General features: G+C 72.8%; 15 non-coding genes across 15 annotated transcripts; 9 read left to right on the top strand and 6 right to left on the bottom strand.

The window, feature by feature from the left end:
• Positions 1–254: 254 nt before the first annotated feature.
• TRNAL-CAG (transfer RNA leucine (anticodon CAG)) lies at positions 255–337 on the bottom strand. Its single transcript has one exon. It is a non-coding gene; the product is annotated as a tRNA-Leu (tRNA).
• Positions 338–896: 559 nt separating this feature from the next.
• On the top strand, positions 897–968 carry TRNAD-GUC (transfer RNA aspartic acid (anticodon GUC)). The gene has a single exon. It is a non-coding gene; the product is annotated as a tRNA-Asp (tRNA).
• An 814-nt stretch (positions 969–1,782) lies between these two features.
• TRNAG-UCC (transfer RNA glycine (anticodon UCC)) lies at positions 1,783–1,854 on the top strand. Its single transcript has one exon. It is a non-coding gene; the product is annotated as a tRNA-Gly (tRNA).
• A 305-nt stretch (positions 1,855–2,159) lies between these two features.
• TRNAE-CUC (transfer RNA glutamic acid (anticodon CUC)) lies at positions 2,160–2,231 on the top strand. Its single transcript has one exon. It is a non-coding gene; the product is annotated as a tRNA-Glu (tRNA).
• A 3,673-nt stretch (positions 2,232–5,904) lies between these two features.
• On the bottom strand, positions 5,905–5,975 carry TRNAG-GCC (transfer RNA glycine (anticodon GCC)). Its single transcript has one exon. It is a non-coding gene; the product is annotated as a tRNA-Gly (tRNA).
• Positions 5,976–7,592: 1,617 nt separating this feature from the next.
• TRNAL-CAG (transfer RNA leucine (anticodon CAG)) lies at positions 7,593–7,675 on the bottom strand. The gene has a single exon. It is a non-coding gene; the product is annotated as a tRNA-Leu (tRNA).
• Positions 7,676–8,234: 559 nt separating this feature from the next.
• Positions 8,235–8,306, top strand: TRNAD-GUC (transfer RNA aspartic acid (anticodon GUC)). The gene has a single exon. It is a non-coding gene; the product is annotated as a tRNA-Asp (tRNA).
• An 813-nt stretch (positions 8,307–9,119) lies between these two features.
• TRNAG-UCC (transfer RNA glycine (anticodon UCC)) lies at positions 9,120–9,191 on the top strand. Its single transcript has one exon. It is a non-coding gene; the product is annotated as a tRNA-Gly (tRNA).
• A 305-nt stretch (positions 9,192–9,496) lies between these two features.
• TRNAE-CUC (transfer RNA glutamic acid (anticodon CUC)) lies at positions 9,497–9,567 on the top strand. The gene has a single exon. It is a non-coding gene; the product is annotated as a tRNA-Glu (tRNA).
• Positions 9,568–13,242: 3,675 nt separating this feature from the next.
• TRNAG-GCC (transfer RNA glycine (anticodon GCC)) lies at positions 13,243–13,313 on the bottom strand. Its single transcript has one exon. It is a non-coding gene; the product is annotated as a tRNA-Gly (tRNA).
• A 1,617-nt stretch (positions 13,314–14,930) lies between these two features.
• Positions 14,931–15,013, bottom strand: TRNAL-CAG (transfer RNA leucine (anticodon CAG)). Its single transcript has one exon. It is a non-coding gene; the product is annotated as a tRNA-Leu (tRNA).
• A 560-nt stretch (positions 15,014–15,573) lies between these two features.
• On the top strand, positions 15,574–15,645 carry TRNAD-GUC (transfer RNA aspartic acid (anticodon GUC)). The gene has a single exon. It is a non-coding gene; the product is annotated as a tRNA-Asp (tRNA).
• Positions 15,646–16,460: 815 nt separating this feature from the next.
• Positions 16,461–16,532, top strand: TRNAG-UCC (transfer RNA glycine (anticodon UCC)). Its single transcript has one exon. It is a non-coding gene; the product is annotated as a tRNA-Gly (tRNA).
• A 304-nt stretch (positions 16,533–16,836) lies between these two features.
• TRNAE-CUC (transfer RNA glutamic acid (anticodon CUC)) lies at positions 16,837–16,908 on the top strand. The gene has a single exon. It is a non-coding gene; the product is annotated as a tRNA-Glu (tRNA).
• A 3,669-nt stretch (positions 16,909–20,577) lies between these two features.
• Positions 20,578–20,649, bottom strand: TRNAG-GCC (transfer RNA glycine (anticodon GCC)). Its single transcript has one exon. It is a non-coding gene; the product is annotated as a tRNA-Gly (tRNA).
• Between the last annotated feature and the right edge of the window lie 552 nt (positions 20,650–21,201).

Raw genomic sequence — 21,201 nt, 5'->3', positions numbered from 1 at the left:
AGGTGCCGCCAAGTTGCCCAGGCCTGCGGGTGTGGCAGCAGGTGGGAAAGGCGCGCGAGCCGGTGGAGGAGGGCGTGCGCGCGCAAAGCCTGTGGTCCGGAGGGAGGGTCGAGGCGCCGGAGCTCCGTCCTGGGCCCCTGGCGCTGGGGTGCAAGGCTGGCGCGGCCCGCCAGGCGAGAACAGGGCTTGCCGTAGGGCGGGGTCCAGGCCCGCCGGGGTCCCGTGCCCTGGTAGGGCAGGCCAAAAGGTGGGCTTGTCAGGAGTGGGATTCGAACCCACGCCTCCAGGGGAGACTGCGACCTGAACGCAGCGCCTTAGACCGCTCGGCCATCCTGACGGCGCGGCTGGGCGCGTCGCCGCTCGCCTGGCTGGGGCGCGGCGCGCGAAGGCTGCCGCTGGCTGGCGGCGGTGTGGGTGCGCCAGGGACGGGCCGCGCGCCGCCGCCGAGCGGGAGCACAGCCAGCCCCCTCGCCTGGCGCCGCCGCCGCCGCCGCCGCCGCCGCCCATCCCCGGGCGCGCACCCAGAGGGCGGCGTCGGGCCCGCCTCTCTCGCCGCTCCCCCCAGCTCCTCCCCCGCTCCCTCCTCGGCCTCTGCCCTTCCTGGGCGCCCGTCCTCCCGGTCGCAGCCTCGCTTGTCCTGTGGGCGGCTTCTCCCCGCGCGATCCCCGCCTGGCAGGCCAGAGACCGTGGCGCCCTGGGAGTATTGGGCCGGCGTCCGGGTCCGGGGTCCGTCCCGAGTCGGGCAGGGGGCGCTGCTGGGATGGCGGACGACGTTGGTTTGGGGTCGGGTCCGGTGCGGCAGGCGGCGGGCGCCCGTGGAAGGCAGGGCGTCGAGGGCAGGGGTAGGCGTGGGCAGGCAGGCGGAGAGGGGTCGGGCGGCCGGAGGGCCGCCGCCGTCCTCGTTAGTATAGTGGTGAGTATCCCCGCCTGTCACGCGGGAGACCGGGGTTCGATTCCCCGACGGGGAGGCGAGACGCCCTTTTTGGTCGCCGCCCGCGCCGCCCCCGCTCTGTGCAAGCGCTTGCCCCGCCGGGGCCCTTGTCCTCCTTCGTCCAGCGTGTGGCCAAAGGCCGCCCAGGCCACGACGGCCGCCCGGCCTGCTCACCGTGGACCACCGCCACCCTTTTGCCTTCCTCGGCGTCGGGGCCGCGCGCCTGCGGGCTCGCCACAGCCCAGCCAGGGCCTTCCGTCGTGCCCAGGGCACCTGACGAGTGGCCGGCCGGCCCGGGCTCCCCGTTTATTCGACGCTGCCGGGTCCGGCAGGGGCGGGGGCGGGGGACGGATGGAGGGGACCGGACCGGACGGGGCGCGGCGGGGCGGGGCGGGGCGGGCCGCGGGGGACGGGTGGGCCGCGGTTGTGTCGGGTCCTCCGTGGGCGCGGGATGTGGCCTCTCCCAGCTCCCTGTGGAGAAGGGCCGGGGGCGAGCGCGTGGCGGGAGGGACGCGGATCTCGGGGGACGGGGTTTTCCGGCCGGCAGAGGCGGGGTGCGGGGGGCCGGGGTGGTACCAGGAGCCGCCCGGCGGCCCGGCGGCCCGAGCGCCCCCCAGAGGCGGCTGGCGGCCCCGCGGAGCCGCGCAGCCCAGTGGGGCCGGCGCGAGTGGGCCGCCCGGCGGCCGCTGCTGGCGCGTGCAGCAGCTTGGCGCTGTGGATGGGCGGGTCGTCGGGGCAGGGCCGAGGCGCGCTGGGCGTCCGAGTGGGTGACCAGAGGCGGTGACCAGAGCGCGCGTGCAGGCGCCGGGGCGAACCCTGGGCGGGCGTCTGGGGGCGGCCCGGGCTGTGCAGCGTTGGTGGTATAGTGGTGAGCATAGCTGCCTTCCAAGCAGTTGACCCGGGTTCGATTCCCGGCCAACGCAGCTGGCCGACCTTTTGCGCGTCTCCAGGGCCCCGGTGGCCAGGCCCGGTGGCAGCCGGGAGCCCGGAGTGCCGGGGGCCGGCGTGCTGAGCTGCTGAGGCGGGCCGGGACCCCGGGTTGAGCGCCCGGTGGGAGAGGAGGAGGCGCACGGCGTTTTGAGGGCGCTGCCAGCGGGGCAGGTGGATCGGCAGGGCGGGCGGGTGGCTGGCGGTGGCAAGGCGGGGGCCTTGGAGCCAAAGCAGAGGCGAGTGGGTGGTACGGAGGCGCGGGGTCCAGGGGGTGCGGGCCAGGCACGGCACCCGACGCTCCCTGGTGGTCTAGTGGTTAGGATTCGGCGCTCTCACCGCCGCGGCCCGGGTTCGATTCCCGGTCAGGGAAGCCTTTCTTCTTCCTCTCGGCCTACCCACCTCCGCAGCGCTGTGGCACGCACCCCCTTTTAGCCCGAGCTCCATGGCTTCTCCCTGGCCCCGTGGCCAGGGCGCCCGCACCAGGCCGGCCGCCCCATCCAGCCCAAGCCTTGCCCTGTCGCCTCCGCCAGGCTGAGCCTTTTGGCCTCGCAGGTGGGGTGGGACTTCGGCGCTTCCCCTGTCCGCTCACCTCCCCCCGCTCCCCCCCTTCCCCCCTCAGCCACCACCCCAGAGGCCACGGCCGCCTCTGTCCTCACGGAGGGGCCACCAACCGACGCCCGGACGGCCGGCCACGGCAGGGGCTTGGACTCTCCCGCGGCACTGGGGCCGCCCGTGACGAGCGACCCCTTGCTGCTTCCTGAGGTGCTAGTTGGCGGCGTCGGTGCCTTGAAGAGGAGGGAGCGGTGGGGGTGGCAGTCGGGTCATCTGCTGGAGCCCCTGTTCCCCTCCCTCGCCCCCCGCCTCGGGCCAGCCGCCGCTGGGGCCAGCTTCCCCACCACGGGCCACCCCCGGGGCTGGTGGCTTCTCCCCGGCGCCGACGGCGGTGGGTCACCTGGGTGGCGGGCTCGAGCGGGGACGCGAGCAGAGAGGCGCACCGCGGCGCCTGGCACGTGGAGTGGGCAAAGCGAATCTGGGCGCATCCAGGCAGCCCGACCACCGGGAGTGGAGGTAGGAGAGCGGGGAGATGCAGAAGGCCGCCGGGGAGAGCCCAACAGCCCGGCCGCCGCGAGGGTGTGGACGCCACACCGGACACACACAGGGTGGGCTTGGGGCCAACACGCCCTTCGAATCGCGTCACCAGTCGCCCGAGTCCAAGGCAAAGTGGCGAGCGTGTTCCCCGCGACGCCTCCCTTCCCCTCCAGCCCCCACGCTTTCAGGCTTTCCCACTGGCGCCTCAGGGCACACCTAGCCCGCATCTCCTCCGCCCCTCTCTCCACCCCGTGCCCGGGGGTTCCTCTTGTCCGGATGCTCCTTCAGCTCAGTCACAGAGCACAGTCTCCTTCACGCCAGCACCCGCACGCACCCCCTGTCCGCCGAGGGTTTGCTGTCTTCTCGGAGATGGTCTCCTACGGAGCCCCAGAGGACAGCCCGTGCGCCGCCCCAACCTGTCGCAGCAGCCCAGCCCCGCAGGACCGGGACGAGGTCGGAGCAGCGGTGGGAAGGAGGCCCTGTGGGCGTCCAGATGCTCACCGTCATCTCAGGAAGGCCCCTCAGCACCCTCGCGTGGGGGTGGGGGTGGGGGGGTGGGGGTCGAGTCCGCGGCGGTGGGGGATAGGGCAGGATGAAGGTGTTGGCTGCCCTGGGGGGCCTCCCACGGGGGTGAGGGCACAGGGTGAAAAGGATCCCAGAAAGAGGGGAGGTCCGGGAGCCGCAAGGGTGTGTGCGTTGGCGGGGGAGGTGCGGAGCGAGGAACTGTGGGTCTGGTGGGACCCGGCGGGGAGACTGTAGCTGGCCACTCGGGCAGGGTCTCTGCAGAGGCCTGGGGCGGCAGGGGTCCCTTGCCCAGCGCCTTGCCCGGCACGTGTGTACACCTGTGCGGGAGGATGAGATGCGAGGGACGGGAGGGCACAGAGGCAGGGTGTGCCTGAGGATCCCGTGGGAGGCAGACAACGACGGCCGGCCTTGAATGTGCGAGGTGGGTGGGGGGTACAAGGGTGGGGGGCGGACGGGTGGAGCCTGGAGGCTGGCAGGAGCAGCACGCGGCAGCGAGTGGTGGGGAGTGGGCCCCGGTGTGGTGCGAGAAAGATGGAGGCCCCCCGTGGTGGGAGAGGACCCAGGCGGAGGAGGAGGTGTGGGGGGCAGCGAAGACTGCTCTGCTTTGGCTCTGCTGTGCTGTGCTGTGCTGTGCTGTGCTGTGCTGTGTGGTGGCGTGGGACCAATGGGTGGGGTACAAGGGGCGTGGGTGGGAAGCAGGCAGGCGGGCGGGCAGGCAGGCAGGCCAGGGCAACCGAGAGAGAGTGAGCGGACCGGGTCTAGGACCAGGCCTAGCGGGGCTCGGGCCGGGGGTTCGGGGGGCGGCCGGTGGGGAGATCCACCGCCCGGGAGATCTCAACCGCCTGTCATCGGGACGGACAGTCACGTCTCGGGGGTCGTCCCGGGGTTGAGATTCCGAGAGGCCAAAGGGACCAAGGCGACGCTGGATCTTTTTCCCTTTCTCCCCTGAGAAGGACTTGGCTAGGAGGGGGCGTGGAGGCCGGGGACAGGCGTGGGGATGTTGGGGCGGGAGGGCCTGGTGGCGGTAGAATCGCGGGCCGCGCTGGCCCTTGTGTCGCTGGGGGTGGACGACTGTGTGCCGCCGCCGCTGCTGGTGATGATGGTGGTGGTGGACCTTTGCCGTCCACGGGTGACGGGGCACGGGCTGCTGTGGTGGTGGTGTCGGTGGTCTTGGCGGCGGCGGCGATTTCGGCGGCGGCGGGGCAGGCGACGGACGTCGGTACTGTGGGCCACGCTGTCCGTGCCGGGGTGGTGGTGGTGGAGGAGGAGGAGGACTTTGGTGCTGCTGGCGACGAAGCCCATGCTGGAGCCCGGGTGGCGGGCTCGGTCGTGCTGCTGACGGCGGCGGGGACGGTGAAGGACGTCAGTGCTGTGGGCGCTGGTGCCGGAGCCGCTGTGGCGATAGTGGACTAGGTCCTGCCGCCGCCGGTCCTGGGGAAGGGTGACGGACTCGGTGGGGCGCGGGGTGGCCGAACTGACGGTGGAGGACTGGGCGCCGTTGGCAATGATGCCCGCGGCGATACGCCGGAGGTGGACGTGGTACTGTTGGTGATGGCGTCGGTGACCGTGGCGGTGATGGTGAAGGACTTGAGCGCTGTTGGCCACGGAGCCCGTGGCGGTGTGGTGGCGGTGGACTTGGTCCTGCTGGTGGCGGTGGCGATGGCGGCCGCAGGGGTGCTGGTGCCGGTGCTGGCAGTGATCCAGGCGCCGCTATGCTGGTGGGCTTGGTGGCGCCGCTGCTGCCGCCACGGCTGCTGCTGTTGCCAAGAGGGGAAGGTTGGCGGTGGTGGAGGGAGAGCTTGGTGCTGGCGGTGGTCTTAGCGTTGGAAGCGCGGCGGAGTGGGCAGCACACTGGGGCCAAGCGGGGCAGAGAGTGGATACAGAGCGCAGGGCGGGTGGGGGTGGCAGGTGGGGGGGGGCCTCCGGGGGGGGGGGGGGAGTACGGGCCCTAGAGGGTTTGTGTGGGCCCCTGCGGGAGAATGGGATGTATCAGGGCTAGGGGTGGCAAGTTCATGGCTCCTGGTTTTGCCAAGAGAGGAGAACCTTGGGGCCGTGGGTGGAGTGAGGCAGGGAGCGTGCAAGTGTGGCGAAAGGCGTGGAGGTAGGGCGTGGCGCCCGCGTGGGGAGCTGCGGGGCGGGTGGGTGTGTGGTCGGGCGGCGGCGGCAGGGCCGGAAGGGAAGCGGGTGCTGAGGGTCCTGAAGAGCAAAGGGGCAAGGAGAGCGTGTGGGCGGGCCAGGGGCCAGGGGCCTTGGGAGTGGGTGGAGTTTGGTCCCCTGGGCGAGCCAAGCGGAGAGGAAGGGACGGGGCGTCGGGGCAGGAGCGGAGCTGGCTGAGGCCAGTGGGCTCGAGCCTGGGAGAGAGGAAGCCGGGAGCGCGCGCGCACTTATGCGCGCTGTGGCTGCTGGGCCAAAAGGGGAGGACGGCGTGCTGCATGGGCCGGGAATCGAACCCGGGCCTCCCGCGTGGCAGGCGAGAATTCTACCACTGAACCACCCATGCACCGATGGCAGCAGCCCACCGACGGCTCCAAACGGCGGTCCGGGTCAGAGCCAGGGCCAGAACCGGAGCCGGAGCCAAGCCAGGGCCAGGGCCAGGGCCGCGCCGGGGCCAGGGCCAGGGCTAGGGCCGGGTCGGGGTCAGGACCAGGGCCAGCGCCAGCGCCAGCGCCAGTCGTGTGAGCCTCAGGCTCCGCTGGAGCAGGAGGCGGCCGGGCGGTCCGGAGAGGAGACTGCCGACATGTCTAGAGCGCTTGGGAGCGGCGGCCGCGGCGGAGACGGGCGGAGCGAGGCACAGGCGCTCGGAGGCGGACTAGGTTCCTCCTGCGTTTTCTCCCTGATCCAGGGCCGCCGCCAGACACTGCCCGGCCGGGGTCGCCCGCGGAAGCCGGGAGCCGGGCCAAGCCTGGCCAGAGCCCCAACCCCACCCAGCGCGGGCGATCATCTGGGGCAGGTGCAGCTGAGCACTGCCGTTCCCTTGGGCAGCTACTCTCCGCCGGACCCAAAGGCCCTTTGGCGGATGGCTTTCCCGCCTGTGCCGTGTGGGCGCGATCCCGCGGGGCTGGGGAACGGAGCCGCCGTTGTGCGTGCGCACGTGGGGTGCCGTGGGGTGGCGTGAGTGTGGGTGGGTGGGTGTGTGCGGTTGGTGGGTTGGGTGGGTGTGTGCGGGGGCTCGTGCACGCCACACGTGTGTCGTGTGTAGGAGATGGAGGCCCCGGAGCGCCGCGGGCGCCGGCGAGTACCGCTGAGGCCAGGAGAGCAAAGCGAGCTGTCTGAGCTCTGGCCCGCAGCTCTCCCTGGGGGTCCAACTCGGGCGGTGGTGGAGAGGCAGGAGCGCTCGGCGGAGGGGCTGCTGGCTAGCTGGCGGACAGGGAGCGCGGTGAGGGAGCGCGCTGGGGTCCTCGGGTCCGGCCCCGGCGAGCCGGGCTTGGGGCGCCCAGGTGGGAGGCCTGGGGATGCAGGACTTCCTTCCGCCCAGCGCTCCAGGGGAGCAATAATGCCGGGTTGGACTCCTGGGCCAGGCCCACCGAAGGCAGGGCCGCGTGGTGGGCCAGCGAGCAGGTGGCTGGGCCACCTGCGTCCCCGGCGGGAGGCAGACAGGTGGAAAATGCTCGTGGGCAGCGCGGGCCACCCGAGTGGGGTGTGGCGAGAATGGCATGGGGGCCGGGCGGAAAGGACAGGGTGTCCCACCGGGTGCTCCTGGGGGCGGAAGCGCACGGCTCCGAGAGCGAGGCCACTGTTCAGCGGGCACGAGCCTGGGGGAGAACCGAGGGCGGCGGAGGGCTTTGGGCACTGGCGCAGGCCGCTGGTCTGCAGGGGCCGTTGGGAGGGACAGGAACACAGCCCTGGGAAAGCAGGTGAGGAGGGAGGTGCCGCCAAGTTGCCCAGGCCTGCGGGTGTGGCAGCAGGTGGGAAAGGCGCGCGAGCCGGTGGAGGAGGGCGTGCGCGCGCAAAGCCTGTGGTCCGGAGGGAGGGTCGAGGCGCCGGAGCTCCGTCCTGGGCCCCTGGCGCTGGGGTGCAAGGCTGGCGCGGCCCGCCAGGCGAGAACAGGGCTTGCCGTAGGGCGGGGTCCAGGCCCGCGGGGTCCCGTGCCCTGGTAGGGCAGGCCAAAAGGTGGGCTTGTCAGGAGTGGGATTCGAACCCACGCCTCCAGGGGAGACTGCGACCTGAACGCAGCGCCTTAGACCGCTCGGCCATCCTGACGGCGCGGCTGGGCGCGTCGCCGCTCGCCTGGCTGGGGCGCGGCGCGCGAAGGCTGCCGCTGGCTGGCGGCGGTGTGGGTGCGCCAGGGACGGGCCGCGCGCCGCCGCCGAGCGGGAGCACAGCCAGCCCCCTCGCCTGGCGCCGCCGCCGCCGCCGCCGCCGCCGCCCATACCCGGGCGCGCACCCAGAGGGCGGCGTCGGGCCCGCCTCTCTCGCCGCTCCCCCCAGCTCCTCCCCCGCTCCCTCCTCGGCCTCTGCCCTTCCTGGGCGCCCGTCCTCCCGGTCGCAGCCTCGCTTGTCCTGTGGGCGGCTTCTCCCCGCGCGATCCCCGCCTGGCAGGCCAGAGACCGTGGCGCCCTGGGAGTATTGGGCCGGCGTCCGGGTCCGGGGTCCGTCCCGAGTCGGGCAGGGGGCGCTGCTGGGATGGCGGACGACGTTGGTTTGGGGTCGGGTCCGGTGCGGCAGGCGGCGGGCGCCCGTGGAAGGCAGGGCGTCGAGGGCAGGGGTAGGCGTGGGCAGGCAGGCGGAGAGGGGTCGGGCGGCCGGAGGGCCGCCGCCGTCCTCGTTAGTATAGTGGTGAGTATCCCCGCCTGTCACGCGGGAGACCGGGGTTCGATTCCCCGACGGGGAGGCGAGACGCCCTTTTGGTCGCCGCCCGCGCCGCCCCCGCTCTGTGCAAGCGCTTGCCCCGCCGGGGCCCTTGTCCTCCTTCGTCCAGCGTGTGGCCAAAGGCCGCCCAGGCCACGACGGCCGCCCGCCTGCTCACCGTGGACCACCGCCACCCTTTTGCCTTCCTCGGCGTCGGGGCCGCGCGCCTGCGGGCTCGCCACAGCCCAGCCAGGGCCTTCCGTCGTGCCCAGGGCACCTGACGAGTGGCCGGCCGGCCCGGCTCCCCGTTTATTCGACGCTGCCGGGTCCGGCAGGGGCGGGGGCGGGGGACGGATGGAGGGGACCGGACCGGACGGGGCGCGGCGGGGCGGGGCGGGGCGGGCCGCGGGGGACGGGTGGGCCGCGGTTGTGTCGGGTCCTCCGTGGGCGCGGGATGTGGCCTCTCCCAGCTCCCTGTGGAGAAGGGCCGGGGGCGAGCGCGTGGCGGGAGGGACGCGGATCTCGGGGGACGGGGTTTTTCCGGCCGGCAGAGGCGGGGTGCGGGGGGCCGGGGTGGTACCAGGAGCCGCCCGGCGGCCCGGCGGCCCGAAGCGCCCCCCAGAGGCGGCTGGCGGCCCCGCGGAGCCGCGCAGCCCAGTGGGGCCGGCGCGAGTGGGCCGCCCGGCGGCCGCTGCTGGCGCGTGCAGCAGCTTGGCGCTGTGGATGGGCGGGTCGTCGGGGCAGGGCCGAGGCGCGCTGGGCGTCCGAGTGGGTGACCAGAGGCGGTGACCAGAGCGCGCGTGCAGGCGCCGGGGCGAACCCTGGGCGGGCGTCTGGGGGCGGCCCGGGCTGTGCAGCGTTGGTGGTATAGTGGTGAGCATAGCTGCCTTCCAAGCAGTTGACCCGGGTTCGATTCCCGGCCAACGCAGCTGGCCGACCTTTTGCGCGTCTCCAGGGCCCCGGTGGCCAGGCCCGGTGGCAGCCGGGAGCCCGGAGTGCCGGGGGCCGGCGTGCTGAGCTGCTGAGGCGGGCCGGGACCCCGGGTTGAGCGCCCGGTGGGAGAGGAGGAGGCGCACGGCGTTTTGAGGGCGCTGCCAGCGGGGCAGGTGGATCGGCAGGGCGGGCGGGTGGCTGGCGGTGGCAAGGCGGGGGCCTTGGAGCCAAAGCAGAGGCGAGTGGGTGGTACGGAGGCGCGGGGTCCAGGGGGTGCGGGCCAGGCACGGCACCCGACGCTCCCTGGTGGTCTAGTGGTTAGGATTCGGCGCTCTCACCGCCGCGGCCCGGGTTCGATTCCGGTCAGGGAAGCCTTTCTTCTTCCTCTCGGCCTACCCACCTCCGCAGCGCTGTGGCACGCACCCCCTTTTAGCCCGAGCTCCATGGCTTCTCCCTGGCCCCGTGGCCAGGGCGCCCGCACCAGGCCGGCCGCCCCATCCAGCCCAAGCCTTGCCCTGTCGCCTCCGCCAGGCTGAGCCTTTTGGCCTCGCAGGTGGGGTGGGACTTCGGCGCTTCCCCTGTCCGCTCACCTCCCCCCGCTCCCCCCCTTCCCCCCTCAGCCACCACCCAGAGGCCACGGCCGCCTCTGTCCTCACGGAGGGGCCACCAAACCGACGCCCGGACGGCCGGCCACGGCAGGGGCTTGGACTCTCCCGCGGCACTGGGGCCGCCCGTGACGAGCGACCCCTTGCTGCTTCCTGAGGTGCTAGTTGGCGGCGTCGGTGCCTTGAAGAGGAGGGAGCGGTGGGGGTGGCAGTCGGGTCATCTGCTGGAGCCCCTGTTCCCCTCCCTCGCCCCCCGCCTCGGGCCAGCCGCCGCTGGGGCCAGCTTCCCCACCACGGGCCACCCCCGGGGCTGGTGGCTTCTCCCCGGCGCCGACGGCGGTGGGTCACCTGGGTGGCGGGCTCGAGCGGGGACGCGAGCAGAGAGGCGCACCGCGGCGCCTGGCACGTGGAGTGGGCAAAGCGAATCTGGGCGCATCCAGGCAGCCCGACCACCGGGAGTGGAGGTAGGAGAGCGGGGAGATGCAGAAGGCCGCCGGGGAGAGCCCAACAGCCCGGCCGCCGCGAGGGTGTGGACGCCACACCGGACACACACAGGGTGGGCTTGGGGCCAACACGCCCTTCGAATCGCGTCACCAGTCGCCCGAGTCCAAGGCAAAGTGGCGAGCGTGTTCCCCGCGACGCCTCCCTTCCCCTCCAGCCCCCACGCTTTCAGGCTTTCCCACTGGCGCCTCAGGGCACACCTAGCCCGCATCTCCTCCGCCCCTCTCTCCACCCCGTGCCCGGGGGTTCCTCTTGTCCGGATGCTCCTTCAGCTCAGTCACAGAGCACAGTCTCCTTCACGCCAGCACCCGCACGCACCCCCTGTCCGCCGAGGGTTTGCTGTCTTCTCGGAGATGGTCTCCTACGGAGCCCCAGAGGACAGCCCGTGCGCCGCCCCAACCTGTCGCAGCAGCCCAGCCCCGCAGGACCGGGACGAGGTCGGAGCAGCGGTGGGAAGGAGGCCCTGTGGGCGTCCAGATGCTCACCGTCATCTCAGGAAGGCCCCTCAGCACCCTCGCGGGGGGGGGGGGGGGGGGGGGTGGGGGTCGAGTCCGCGGCGGTGGGGGATAGGGCAGGATGAAGGTGTTGGCTGCCCTGGGGGGCCTCCCACGGGGGTGAGGGCACAGGGTGAAAAGGATCCCAGAAAGAGGGGAGGTCCGGGAGCCGCAAGGGTGTGTGCGTTGGCGGGGGAGGTGCGGAGCGAGGAACTGTGGGTCTGGTGGGACCCGGCGGGGAGACTGTAGCTGGCCACTCGGGCAGGGTCTCTGCAGAGGCCTGGGGCGGCAGGGGTCCCTTGCCCAGCGCCTTGCCCGGCACGTGTGTACACCTGTGCGGGAGGATGAGATGCGAGGGACGGGAGGGCACAGAGGCAGGGTGTGCCTGAGGATCCCGTGGGAGGCAGACAACGACGGCCGGCCTTGAATGTGCGAGGTGGGTGGGGGGTACAAGGGTGGGGGGCGGACGGGTGGAGCCTGGAGGCTGGCAGGAGCAGCACGCGGCAGCGAGTGGTGGGGAGTGGGCCCCGGTGTGGTGCGAGAAAGATGGAGGCCCCCCGTGGTGGGAGAGGACCCAGGCGGAGGAGGAGGTGTGGGGGGCAGCGAAGACTGCTCTGCTTTGGCTCTGCTGTGCTGTGCTGTGCTGTGCTGTGCTGTGCTGTGTGGTGGCGTGGGACCAATGGGTGGGGTACAAGGGGCGTGGGTGGGAAGCAGGCAGGCGGGCGGGCAGGCAGGCAGGCCAGGGCAACCGAGAGAGAGTGAGCGGACCGGGTCTAGGACCAGGCCTAGCGGGGCTCGGGCCGGGGGTTCGGGGGGCGGCCGGTGGGGAGATCCACCGCCCGGGAGATCTCAACCGCCTGTCATCGGGACGGACAGTCACGTCTCGGGGGTCGTCCCGGGGTTGAGATTCCGAGAGGCCAAAGGGACCAAGGCGACGCTGGATCTTTTTCCCTTTCTCCCCTGAGAAGGACTTGGCTAGGAGGGGGCGTGGAGGCCGGGGACAGGCGTGGGGATGTTGGGGCGGGAGGGCCTGGTGGCGGTAGAATCGCGGGCCGCGCTGGCCCTTGTGTCGCTGGGGGTGGACGACTGTGTGCCGCCGCCGCTGCTGGTGATGATGGTGGTGGTGGACCTTTGCCGTCCACGGGTGACGGGGCACGGGCTGCTGTGGTGGTGGTGTCGGTGGTCTTGGCGGCGGCGGCGATTTCGGCGGCGGCGGGGCAGGCGACGGACGTCGGTACTGTGGGCCACGCTGTCCGTGCCGGGGTGGTGGTGGTGGAGGAGGAGGAGGACTTTGGTGCTGCTGGCGACGAAGCCCATGCTGGAGCCCGGGTGGCGGGCTCGGTCGTGCTGCTGACGGCGGCGGGACGGTGAAGGACGTCAGTGCTGTGGGCGCTGGTGCCGGAGCCGCTGTGGCGATAGTGGACTAGGTCCTGCCGCCGCCGGTCCTGGGGAAGGGTGACGGACTCGGTGGGGCGCGGGGTGGCCGAACTGACGGTGGAGGACTGGGCGCCGTTGGCAATGATGCCCGCGGCGATACGCCGGAGGTGGACGTGGTACTGTGGTGATGGCGTCGGTGGACCGTGGCGGTGATGGTGAAGGACTTGAGCGCTGTTGGCCACGGAGCCCGTGGCGGTGTGGTGGCGGTGGACTTGGTCCTGCTGGTGGCGGTGGCGATGGCGGCCGCAGGGGTGCTGGTGCCGGTGCTGGCAGTGATCCAGGCGCCGCTATGCTGGTGGGCTTGGTGGCGCCGCTGCTGCCGCCACGGCTGCTGCTGTTGCCAAGAGGGGAAGGTTGGCGGTGGTGGAGGGAGAGCTTGGTGCTGGCGGTGGTCTTAGCGTTGGAAGCGCGGCGGAGTGGGCAGCACACTGGGGCCAAGCGGGGCAGAGAGTGGATACAGAGCGCAGGGCGGGTGGGGGTGGCAGGTGGGGGGGGGCCTCCGGGGGGGGGGGGGGGAGTACGGGCCCTAGAGGGTTTGTGTGGGCCCCTGCGGGAGAATGGGATGTATCAGGGCTAGGGGTGGCAAGTTCATGGCTCCTGGTTTTGCCAAGAGAGGAGAACCTTGGGGCCGTGGGTGGAGTGAGGCAGGGAGCGTGCAAGTGTGGCGAAAGGCGTGGAGGTAGGGCGTGGCGCCCGCGTGGGGGAGCTGCGGGGCGGGTGGGTGTGTGGTCGGGCGGCGGCGGCAGGGCCGGAAGGGAAGCGGGTGCTGAGGGTCCTGAAGAGCAAAGGGGCAAGGAGAGCGTGTGGGCGGGCCAGGGGCCAGGGGCCTTGGGGAGTGGGTGGAGTTTGGTCCCCTGGGCGAGCCAAGCGGAGAGGAAGGGACGGGGCGTCGGGGCAGGAGCGGAGCTGGCTGAGGCCAGTGGGCTCGAGCCTGGGAGAGAGGAAGCCGGGAGCGCGCGCGCACTTATGCGCGCTGTGGCTGCTGGGCCAAAAGGGGAGGACGGCGTGCTGCATGGGCCGGGAATCGAACCCGGGCCTCCCGCGTGGCAGGCGAGAATTCTACCACTGAACCACCCATGCACCGATGGCAGCAGCCCACCGACGGCTCCAAACGGCGGTCCGGGTCAGAGCCAGGGCCAGAACCGGAGCCGGAGCCAAGCCAGGGCCAGGGCCAGGGCCGCGCCGGGGCCAGGGCCAGGGCTAGGGCCGGGTCGGGGTCAGGACCAGGGCCAGCGCCAGCGCCAGCGCCAGTCGTGTGAGCCTCAGGCTCCGCTGGAGCAGGAGGCGGCCGGGCGGTCCGGAGAGGAGACTGCCGACATGTCTAGAGCGCTTGGGAGCGGCGGCCGCGGCGGAGACGGGCGGAGCGAGGCACAGGCGCTCGGAGGCGGACTAGGTTCCTCCTGCGTTTTCTCCCTGATCCAGGGCCGCCGCCAGACACTGCCCGGCCGGGGTCGCCCGCGGAAGCCGGGAGCCGGGCCAAGCCTGGCCAGAGCCCCAACCCCACCCAGCGCGGGCGATCATCTGGGGCAGGTGCAGCTGAGCACTGCCGTTCCCTTGGGCAGCTACTCTCCGCCGGACCCAAAGGCCCTTTGGCGGATGGCTTTCCCGCCTGTGCCGTGTGGGCGCGATCCCGCGGGGCTGGGGAACGGAGCTGCCGTTGTGCGTGCGCACGTGGGGTGCCGTGGGGTGGCGTGAGTGTGGGTGGGTGGGTGTGTGCGGTTGGTGGGTTGGGTGGGTGTGTGCGGGGGCTCGTGCACGCCACACGTGTGTCGTGTGTAGGAGATGGAGGCCCCGGAGCGCCGCGGGCGCCGGCGAGTACCGCTGAGGCCAGGAGAGCAAAGCGAGCTGTCTGAGCTCTGGCCCGCAGCTCTCCCTGGGGGTCCAACTCGGGCGGTGGTGGAGAGGCAGGAGCGCTCGGCGGAGGGGCTGCTGGCTAGCTGGCGGACAGGGAGCGCGGTGAGGGAGCGCGCTGGGGTCCTCGGGTCCGGCCCCGGCGAGCCGGGCTTGGGGCGCCCAGGTGGGAGGCCTGGGGATGCAGGACTTCCTTCCGCCCAGCGCTCCAGGGGAGCAATAATGCCGGGTTGGACTCCTGGGCCAGGCCCACCGAAGGCAGGGCCGCGTGGTGGGCCAGCGAGCAGGTGGCTGGGCCACCTGCGTCCCCGGCGGGAGGCAGACAGGTGGAAAATGCTCGTGGGCAGCGCGGGCCACCCGAGTGGGGTGTGGCGAGAATGGCATGGGGGCCGGGCGGAAAGGACAGGGTGTCCCACCGGGTGCTCCTGGGGGCGGAAGCGCACGGCTCCGAGAGCGAGGCACTGTTCAGCGGGCACGAGCCTGGGGGAGAACCGAGGGCGGCGGAGGGCTTTGGGCACTGGCGCAGGCCGCTGGTCTGCAGGGGCCGTTGGGAGGGACAGGAACACAGCCCTGGGAAAGCAGGTGAGGAGGGAGGTGCCGCCAAGTTGCCCAGGCCTGCGGGTGTGGCAGCAGGTGGGAAAGGCGCGCGAGCCGGTGGAGGAGGGCGTGCGCGCGCAAAGCCTGTGGTCCGGAGGGAGGGTCGAGGCGCCGGAGCTCCGTCCTGGGCCCCTGGCGCTGGGGTGCAAGGCTGGCGCGGCCCGCCAGGCGAGAACAGGGCTTGCCGTAGGGCGGGGTCCAGGCCCGCCGGGGTCCCGTGCCCTGGTAGGGCAGGCCAAAAGGTGGGCTTGTCAGGAGTGGGATTCGAACCCACGCCTCCAGGGGAGACTGCGACCTGAACGCAGCGCCTTAGACCGCTCGGCCATCCTGACGGCGCGGCTGGGCGCGTCGCCGCTCGCCTGGCTGGGGCGCGGCGCGCGAAGGCTGCCGCTGGCTGGCGGCGGTGTGGGTGCGCCAGGGACGGGCCGCGCGCCGCCGCCGAGCGGGAGCACAGCCAGCCCCCCTCGCCTGGCGCCGCCGCCGCCGCCGCCGCCGCCGCCCATCCCCGGGCGCGCACCCAGAGGGCGGCGTCGGGCCCGCCTCTCTCGCCGCTCCCCCCAGCTCCTCCCCCGCTCCCTCCTCGGCCTCTGCCCTTCCTGGGCGCCCGTCCTCCCGGTCGCAGCCTCGCTTGTCCTGTGGGCGGCTTCTCCCCGCGCGATCCCCGCCTGGCAGGCCAGAGACCGTGGCGCCCTGGGAGTATTGGGCCGGCGTCCGGGTCCGGGGTCCGTCCCGAGTCGGGCAGGGGGCGCTGCTGGGATGGCGGACGACGTTGGTTTGGGGTCGGGTCCGGTGCGGCAGGCGGCGGGCGCCCGTGGAAGGCAGGGCGTCGAGGGCAGGGGTAGGCGTGGGCAGGCAGGCGGAGAGGGGTCGGGCGGCCGGAGGGCCGCCGCCGTCCTCGTTAGTATAGTGGTGAGTATCCCCGCCTGTCACGCGGGAGACCGGGGTTCGATTCCCCGACGGGGAGGCGAGACGCCCTTTTTGGTCGCCGCCCGCGCCGCCCCCGCTCTGTGCAAGCGCTTGCCCCGCCGGGGCCCTTGTCCTCCTTCGTCCAGCGTGTGGCCAAAGGCCGCCCAGGCCACGACGGCCGCCCGGCCTGCTCACCGTGGACCACCGCCACCCTTTTGCCTTCCTCGGCGTCGGGGGCCGCGCGCCTGCGGGCTCGCCACAGCCCAGCCAGGGCCTTCCGTCGTGCCCAGGGCACCTGACGAGTGGCCGGCCGGCCCGGGCTCCCCGTTTATTCGACGCTGCCGGGTCCGGCAGGGGCGGGGGCGGGGGACGGATGGAGGGGACCGGACCGGACGGGGCGCGGCGGGGCGGGGCGGGGCGGGCCGCGGGGGACGGGTGGGCCGCGGTTGTGTCGGGTCCTCCGTGGGCGCGGGATGTGGCCTCTCCCAGCTCCCTGTGGAGAAGGGCCGGGGGCGAGCGCGTGGCGGGAGGGACGCGGATCTCGGGGGACGGGGTTTTCCGGCCGGCAGAGGCGGGGTGCGGGGGGCCGGGGTGGTACCAGGAGCCGCCCGGCGGCCCGGCGGCCCGAGCGCCCCCCAGAGGCGGCTGGCGGCCCCGCGGAGCCGCGCAGCCCAGTGGGGCCGGCGCGAGTGGGCCGCCCGGCGGCCGCTGCTGGCGCGTGCAGCAGCTTGGCGCTGTGGATGGGCGGGTCGTCGGGGCAGGGCCGAGGCGCGCTGGGCGTCCGAGTGGGTGACCAGAGGCGGTGACCAGAGCGCGCGTGCAGGCGCCGGGGCGAACCCTGGGCGGGCGTCTGGGGGCGGCCCGGGCTGTGCAGCGTTGGTGGTATAGTGGTGAGCATAGCTGCCTTCCAAGCAGTTGACCCGGGTTCGATTCCCGGCCAACGCAGCTGGCCGACCTTTTGCGCGTCTCCAGGGCCCCGGTGGCCAGGCCCGGTGGCAGCCGGGAGCCCGGAGTGCCGGGGGCCGGCGTGCTGAGCTGCTGAGGCGGGCCGGGACCCCGGGTTGAGCGCCCGGTGGGAGAGGAGGAGGCGCACGGCGTTTTGAGGGCGCTGCCAGCGGGGCAGGTGGATCGGCAGGGCGGGCGGGTGGCTGGCGGTGGCAAGGCGGGGGCCTTGGAGCCAAAGCAGAGGCGAGTGGGTGGTACGGAGGCGCGGGGTCCAGGGGTGCGGGCCAGGCACGGCACCCGACGCTCCCTGGTGGTCTAGTGGTTAGGATTCGGCGCTCTCACCGCCGCGGCCCGGGTTCGATTCCCGGTCAGGGAAGCCTTTCTTCTTCCTCTCGGCTCTACCCACCTCCGCAGCGCTGTGGCACGCACCCCCTTTTAGCCCGAGCTCCATGGCTTCTCCCTGGCCCCGTGGCCAGGGCGCCCGCACCAGGCCGGCCGCCCCATCCAGCCCAAGCCTTGCCCTGTCGCCTCCGCCAGGCTGAGCCTTTTGGCCTCGCAGGTGGGGTGGGACTTCGGCGCTTCCCCTGTCCGCTCACCTCCCCCCGCTCCCCCCCTTCCCCCCTCAGCCACCACCCCAGAGGCCACGGCCGCCTCTGTCCTCACGGAGGGGCCACCAACCGACGCCCGGACGGCCGGCCACGGCAGGGGCTTGGACTCTCCCGCGGCACTGGGGCCGCCCGTGACGAGCGACCCCTTGCTGCTTCCTGAGGTGCTAGTTGGCGGCGTCGGTGCCTTGAAGAGGAGGGAGCGGTGGGGGTGGCAGTCGGGTCATCTGCTGGAGCCCCTGTTCCCCTCCCTCGCCCCCCGCCTCGGGCCAGCCGCCGCTGGGCCAGCTTCCCCACCACGGGCCACCCCCGGGGCTGGTGGCTTCTCCCGGCGCCGACGGCGGTGGGTCACCTGGGTGGCGGGCTCGAGCGGGGACGCGAGCAGAGAGGCGCACCGCGGCGCCTGGCACGTGGAGTGGGCAAAGCGAATCTGGGCGCATCCAGGCAGCCCGACCACCGGGAGTGGAGGTAGGAGAGCGGGGAGATGCAGAAGGCCGCCGGGGAGAGCCCAACAGCCCGGCCGCCGCGAGGGTGTGGACGCCACACCGGACACACACAGGGTGGGCTTGGGGCCAACACGCCCTTCGAATCGCGTCACCAGTCGCCCGAGTCCAAGGCAAAGTGGCGAGCGTGTTCCCCGCGACGCCTCCCTTCCCCTCCAGCCCCCACGCTTTCAGGCTTTCCCACTGGCGCCCAGGGCACACCTAGCCCGCATCTCCTCCGCCCCTCTCTCCACCCCGTGCCCGGGGGTTCCTCTTGTCCGGATGCTCCTTCAGCTCAGTCACAGAGCACAGTCTCCTTCACGCCAGCACCCGCACGCACCCCCTGTCCGCCGAGGGTTTGCTGTCTTCTCGGAGATGGTCTCCTACGGAGCCCCAGAGGACAGCCCGTGCGCCGCCCCAACCTGTCGCAGCAGCCCAGCCCCGCAGGACCGGGACGAGGTCGGAGCAGCGGTGGGAAGGAGGCCCTGTGGGCGTCCAGATGCTCACCGTCATCTCAGGAAGGCCCCTCAGCACCCTCGCGTGGGGGTGGGGGTGGGGGGGGGGGGGTCGAGTCCGCGGCGGTGGGGGATAGGGCAGGATGAAGGTGTTGGCTGCCCTGGGGGGCCTCCCACGGGGGTGAGGGCACAGGGTGAAAAGGATCCCAGAAAGAGGGGAGGTCCGGGAGCCGCAAGGGTGTGTGCGTTGGCGGGGGAGGTGCGGAGCGAGGAACTGTGGGTCTGGTGGGACCGGCGGGGAGACTGTAGCTGGCCACTCGGGCAGGGTCTCTGCAGAGGCCTGGGGCGGCAGGGGTCCCTTGCCCAGCGCCTTGCCCGGCACGTGTGTACACCTGTGCGGGAGGATGAGATGCGAGGGACGGGAGGGCACAGAGGCAGGGTGTGCCTGAGGATCCCGTGGGAGGCAGACAACGACGGCCGGCCTTGAATGTGCGAGGTGGGTGGGGGGTACAAGGGTGGGGGGCGGACGGGTGGAGCCTGGAGGCTGGCAGGAGCAGCACGCGGCAGCGAGTGGTGGGGAGTGGGCCCCGGTGTGGTGCGAGAAAGATGGAGGCCCCCCGTGGTGGGAGAGGACCCAGGCGGAGGAGGAGGTGTGGGGGGCAGCGAAGACTGCTCTGCTTTGGCTCTGCTGTGCTGTGCTGTGCTGTGCTGTGCTGTGCTGTGTGGTGGCGTGGGACCAATGGGTGGGGTACAGGGGCGTGGGTGGGAAGCAGGCAGGCGGGCGGGCAGGCAGGCAGGCCAGGGCAACCGAGAGAGAGTGAGCGGACCGGGTCTAGGACCAGGCCTAGCGGGGCTCGGGCCGGGGGTTCGGGGGGCGGCCGGTGGGGAGATCCACCGCCCGGGAGATCTCAACCGCCTGTCATCGGGACGGACAGTCACGTCTCGGGGGTCGTCCCGGGGTTGAGATTCCGAGAGGCCAAAGGGACCAAGGCGACGCTGGATCTTTTTCCCTTTCTCCCCTGAGAAGGACTTGGCTAGGAGGGGGCGTGGAGGCCGGGGACAGGCGTGGGGATGTTGGGGCGGGAGGGCCTGGTGGCGGTAGAATCGCGGGCCGCGCTGGCCCTTGTGTCGCTGGGGGTGGACGACTGTGTGCCGCCGCCGCTGCTGGTGATGATGGTGGTGGTGGACCTTTGCCGTCCACGGGTGACGGGGCACGGGCTGCTGTGGTGGTGGTGTCGGTGGTCTTGGCGGCGGCGGCGATTTCGGCGGCGGCGGGGCAGGCGACGGACGTCGGTACTGTGGGCCACGCTGTCCGTGCCGGGGTGGTGGTGGTGGAGGAGGAGGAGGACTTTGGTGCTGCTGGCGACGAAGCCCATGCTGGAGCCCGGGTGGCGGGCTCGGTCGTGCTGCTGACGGCGGCGGGGACGGTGAAGGACGTCAGTGCTGTGGGCGCTGGTGCCGGAGCCGCTGTGGCGATAGTGGACTAGGTCCTGCCGCCGCCGGTCCTGGGGAAGGGTGACGGACTCGGTGGGGCGCGGGGTGGCCGAACTGACGGTGGAGGACTGGGCGCCGTTGGCAATGATGCCCGCGGCGATACGCCGGAGGTGGACGTGGTACTGTTGGTGATGGCGTCGGTGACCGTGGCGGTGATGGTGAAGGACTTGAGCGCTGTTGGCCACGGAGCCCGTGGCGGTGTGGTGGCGGTGGACTTGGTCCTGCTGGTGGCGGTGGCGATGGCGGCCGCAGGGGTGCTGGTGCCGGTGCTGGCAGTGATCCAGGCGCCGCTATGCTGGTGGGCTTGGTGGCGCCGCTGCTGCCGCCACGGCTGCTGCTGTTGCCAAGAGGGGAAGGTTGGCGGTGGTGGAGGGAGAGCTTGGTGCTGGCGGTGGTCTTAGCGTTGGAAGCGCGGCGGAGTGGGCAGCACACTGGGGCCAAGCGGGGCAGAGAGAGGATACAGAGCGCAGGGTGGGTGGTGGTGGCAGGTGGAGGGGGCCTCCGGGGGGGGGGGGGAGTACGGGCCCTAGGGGGTTTGTGTGGGCCCCTGCGGGAGAATGGGATGTATCAGGGCTAGGGGTGGCAAGTTCATGGCTCCTGGTTTTGCCAAGAGAGGAGAACCTTGGGGCCGTGGGTGGAGTGAGGCAGGGAGCGAGCAAGTGTGGCGAAAGGCGTGGAGGTAGGGCGTGGCGCCCGCGTGGGGGAGCTGCGGGGCGGGTGGGTGTGTGGTCGGGCGGCGGCGGCAGGGCCGGAAGGGAAGCGGGTGCTGAGGGTCCTGAAGAGCAAAGGGGCAAGGAGAGCGTGTGGGCGGGCCAGGGGCCAGGGGCCTTGGGGAGTGGGTGGAGTTTGGTCCCCTGGGCGAGCCAAGCGGAGAGGAAGGGAAGGGGCGTCGGGGCAGGAGCGGAGCTGGCTGAGGCCAGTGGGCTCGAGCCTGGGAGAGAGGAAGCCGGGAGCGCGCGCGCACTTATGCGCGCTGTGGCTGCTGGGCCAAAAGGGGAGGACGGCGTGCTGCATGGGCCGGGAATCGAAACCCGGGCCTCCCGCGTGGCAGGCGAGAATTCTACCACTGAACCACCCATGCACCGATGGCAGCAGCCCACGACGGCTCCAACCGGCGGTCCGGGTCAGAGCCAGGGCCAGAACCGGAGCCGGAGCCAAGCCAGGGCCAGGGCCAGGGCCGCGCCGGGGCCAGGGCCAGGCTAGGGCCGGGTCGGGGTCAGGACCAGGGCCAGCGCCAGCGCCAGCGCCAGTCGTGTGAGCCTCAGGCTCCGCTGGAGCAGGAGGCGGCCGGGCGGTCCGGAGAGGAGACTGCCGACATGTCTAGAGCGCTTGGGAGCGGCGGCCGCGGCGGAGACGGGCGGAGCGAGGCACAGGCGCTCGGAGGCGGACTAGGTTCCTCCTGCGTTTTCTCCCTGATCCAGGGCCGCCGCCAGACACTGCCGGCCGGGGTCGCCCGCGGAAGCCGGGAGCCGGGCCAAGCCTGGCCAGAGCCCCAACCCCACCCAGCGCGGGCGATCATCTGGGGCAGGTGCAGCTGAGCACTGCCGTTCCCTTGGGCAGCTACTCTCCGCCGGACCCAAAGGCCCTTTGGCGGATGGCTTCCCGCCTGTGCCGTGTGGGCGCGATCCCGCGG

Source organism: Lutra lutra, chromosome 15, assembly GCF_902655055.1.
Source record: "Lutra lutra chromosome 15, mLutLut1.2, whole genome shotgun sequence".
In the NCBI taxonomy this organism is placed as follows: domain Eukaryota; kingdom Metazoa; phylum Chordata; class Mammalia; order Carnivora; family Mustelidae; genus Lutra; species Lutra lutra.
Note: the sequence above shows the minus strand (reverse complement) of the source record. Positions and strands in the feature narration are given on the sequence as shown.